Source organism: Nesoenas mayeri, assembly GCF_963082525.1.
Source record: "Nesoenas mayeri genome assembly, chromosome: 33".
In the NCBI taxonomy this organism is placed as follows: domain Eukaryota; kingdom Metazoa; phylum Chordata; class Aves; order Columbiformes; family Columbidae; genus Nesoenas; species Nesoenas mayeri.
Window position 1 is genome coordinate 369,925 of NC_137573.1, and position 3,420 is coordinate 373,344.

General features: G+C 58.5%; 1 protein-coding gene and 1 long non-coding RNA gene across 2 annotated transcripts in view; both read right to left on the reverse strand.

The window, feature by feature from the left end:
* PSENEN (presenilin enhancer, gamma-secretase subunit) overlaps positions 1 to 3,420 on the reverse strand; it is a 156,706-nt gene that overhangs the window by 132,401 nt on the left and 20,885 nt on the right. The gene's annotated exons all lie outside the window — the stretch shown is intronic.
* LOC308051173 lies at positions 142 to 3,263 on the reverse strand. Its single transcript, XR_013923439.1, has 3 exons — positions 3,103 to 3,263; positions 1,516 to 1,607; positions 142 to 279 (listed from the first exon to the last, which is right to left on the reverse strand). It is a non-coding gene; the product is annotated as an uncharacterized lncRNA (long non-coding RNA).

Here is a 3,420-nt window from a genome sequence, read left to right on the forward strand (position 1 = left end):
CCGCCCCCAACCTTTTGGTTCCACCCCGGACTCCTGGGTCCCCCCCGGACTCCTGGGTCCCACCCCAGACTCCTGGGTCCCTCCCGAACTCCTGGGTCCCCCCGCGTCCCGTCCCCCAAATAAAGAAGAGTCCTCATTTCATTAGGGGCGCAACTCGTTATAATTAATGAATAAGGCGGTAATGAGGGGCGGGGGGAGGGGCCGGTGGGGGGAGGGGCGGCGGCACCGCTCGCATGCGGGGGGTAGGAGGAGGGGCGGCGGGTCAGGCCAGAGCAAGAACTGGGGGGGAGGAGGGGACACGGGGGTCACCAATGTGGCCCCATGTCCCCAATGTCCCCCCATTATCCCCAATATCCCCCCATGTGTCTCCAATGTCCCCATTGACTCCATTGTCCCCAATGTCCCCCCCATTATTCCCCCAAGTGTCACCAATGTCCCCATTGACCCCCCATTATTCCCATGTCCCCCCCCAACTGTCCCCATATTGACCCCATGTCCCCATTGTCCCCATGTCCCCCCATTGTCCCCATGTCCCCCCATTATTTCCCATTGTCCCCCCAATCTCCCCATTGACCCCAATATTCCCCATTGTCCCCAATGTCCCCCCATTATCCCCAATGTCCCCATTATCCCCAATGTCCCCATGTCCCCCCATTGTCCCAATATCCCCAATGTCCCCATTGTCCCCATGTCCCCCACTATCCCCAATCTCCCCATGTCCCCCCAATGTCCCCATTGTCCGCAATGTCCCCATGTCCCCCATTATCCCCAATGTCCCCATATTCCCAATGTCCCCATTTCCCCCCATTGTCCCAATGTCCCCATTGTCCCAATGTCCCCCATTATCCCCAATGTCCCCATGTCCCCCCAATGTCCCCATTGTCCTCAATGTCCCCATTGTCCCCATGTCCTCCATTATCCCCAATGTCCCAAATGTCCCCATGTCCCCCCATTATCCCCATTGTCCCCATGTCCCTCATTATCCTCAAGTCCCCCCAATGTCCCCATTGTCCCCAATGTCCCCATGTCCCCCCAATGTCCCCATTGTCCCCATTTCCCCCCATTGTCCCAATGTCCCCATGTCCCCCATTATCCCCAATGTCCCCCATTATCCCCAATGTCCCCATGTCCCCCATTGTCCCAATGTCCCCCATTATCCCCAATGTCCCCATGTCCCCCCAATGTCCCCATTGTCCTCAATGTCCCCATTGTCCCCATGTCCTCCATTATCCCCAATGTCCCAAACGTCCCCATGTCCCCCCATTATCCCCATTGTCCCCATGTCCCTCATTATCCCCAAGTCCCCCCAATGTCCCCATTGTCCCCAATGTCCCCCATTATCCCCAATGTCCCCATGTCCCCCCAATGTCCCCATTGTCCCCATTTCCCCTCATTGTCCCAATGTCCCCATGTCCCCCATTATCCCCAATGTCCCCAATGTCCCCCATTATCCCCAATGTCCCCAATGTCCCCAATGTCCCCAATGTCCCCCCATTGTCCCCATTGTCCCCTCACCGCTCAGCGCCTCCTGGGCGAAATACTTGACGTCCACGTCCTGATCCTGCGTCAGCTTCTCCAGCACCGGCTTCACCTCCGTCTGCAGCGTCCTGGGGACATGGGGACATTGGGGACATCGGGGACAATGGGGGGACATGGGGACAATGGGGGGACATGGGGACATCGGGGACAATGGGGACAATGGGGGGGATATGGGGACACAGGACATGGGGATATGACTTGGGGGCAGTGGGGGGCACTAGGACCCTGGGGGTTACTCAGGGTCATTGGGACATGGGGACATTGGGGATAATGGGGACACATTGGGGGGGGGACAATGGGGATACTGGGGGGACAATGGGGATAATGGGGATATAGGGGGGACATGGGGACAATGGGGGAAGAATGGGGACAATGGGGGCATGGGGACAATGGGGGAACAATGGGGACACGGGGACAATGGGGGAAGATGGGGACAATGAGGACACATTGGGGGGACAATGGGGGGACACTGGGGGGACAATGGGGATACTGGGAGGACAATGGGGGGACAATGGGGACACATTGGGGGGACATTGGGGGGACATTGGGGGGACATGGGGACAATGAGGGAACAATGGGGACAATGGGGACAATGGGGACAATGAGGACAACGGGGATACTGAGGGGACAACGGGGACACATTGGGGGGACAATGGGGATACTGGGGGACAATGGGGACAATGGGGGACAATGGAGGGACACTGAGGGGACACTGAGGGGACACTGGGGGGACAATGGGGATACTGGGGATATTGGGGGACATGGGGACAATGGGGGGACATTATGGGGACAATGGGGGGACATTATGGGGACAATGGGGATACTGGGGGGACAATGGGGGCATGGGGACAATGGGGGAACAATGGGGGGACAATGGGGACAATGGGGATACTCGGGGGACAATGGGGGACATTGGGGACAATGGGGGGACACACACTGGGTGCACTAGGAGCCCAGTCTATGGCACATATCCCAGTCTATCCCGGTCTATCCTTGTCCATACTGGTCTGTACTGGTCCATACTGGTTTATACTGGTCCATACTGGTTTATACTGGTCCATACTGGTTTGAACTGGTGTCTCACCTCTGGCCCAGCACAGACCTGATGTGCTGTGGGTGCACTGGGAGCCCAGTCTATGGCACATATCCCAGTCTATACAGGTCTATCCTGTTCCATACTGGTCTATACTGGTCCATACTGGTCTGTACTGGTCTCTACTGGTCTATACTGGTGTCTCACCCCTGGTCCAGCACGGGCCCGATGCGCTGTGGGTGCGCTGGGAGCCCAGTCTATGGCACATATCCCAGTCTATCCCAGTCTATCCCGGTCTATCCTTGTCCATACTGGTCTGTACTGGTTTATACTGGTCCATATTGGTCTGTACTGGTTTATACTGGTGTCTCACCCCTGGCCCAGCACGGGCCCGATGCGCTGTGGGTGCACTGGGAGCCCAGTCTACGGCACATATCCCAGTCTATAACAGGTCTATCCTGTTCCATACTGGTCTGTACTGGTTTATATTGGTCCATACTGGTCTATACTGGTCTGTACTGGTGTCTCACCCCTGGTCCAGCACGGGCCCGATGCGCTGCAGCGACTTGGCCACGTTGAAGCGCACGTTGGCCACGGCGTCGCCCGCCATGCGCAGCGCGGTGGGGAGGAGCTGCTGCCGCGTCACTTCCTGTCCCACCACCTCCGACAGCACCTGCGGACCCAGGAGTGCCCCATGGACCCAGGAGTGCCCCAGGGGACCCAGGAGTGGCCCCAAAACCCCAGAAAGGACCCAGGAGTGCCCCAGGGAGGAGCTGCTGCCGCGTCACCTCCTGCCCCACCACCTCCTGCCCCACCACCTCCAACAGCACCTGCGGACCCAGGAGTGC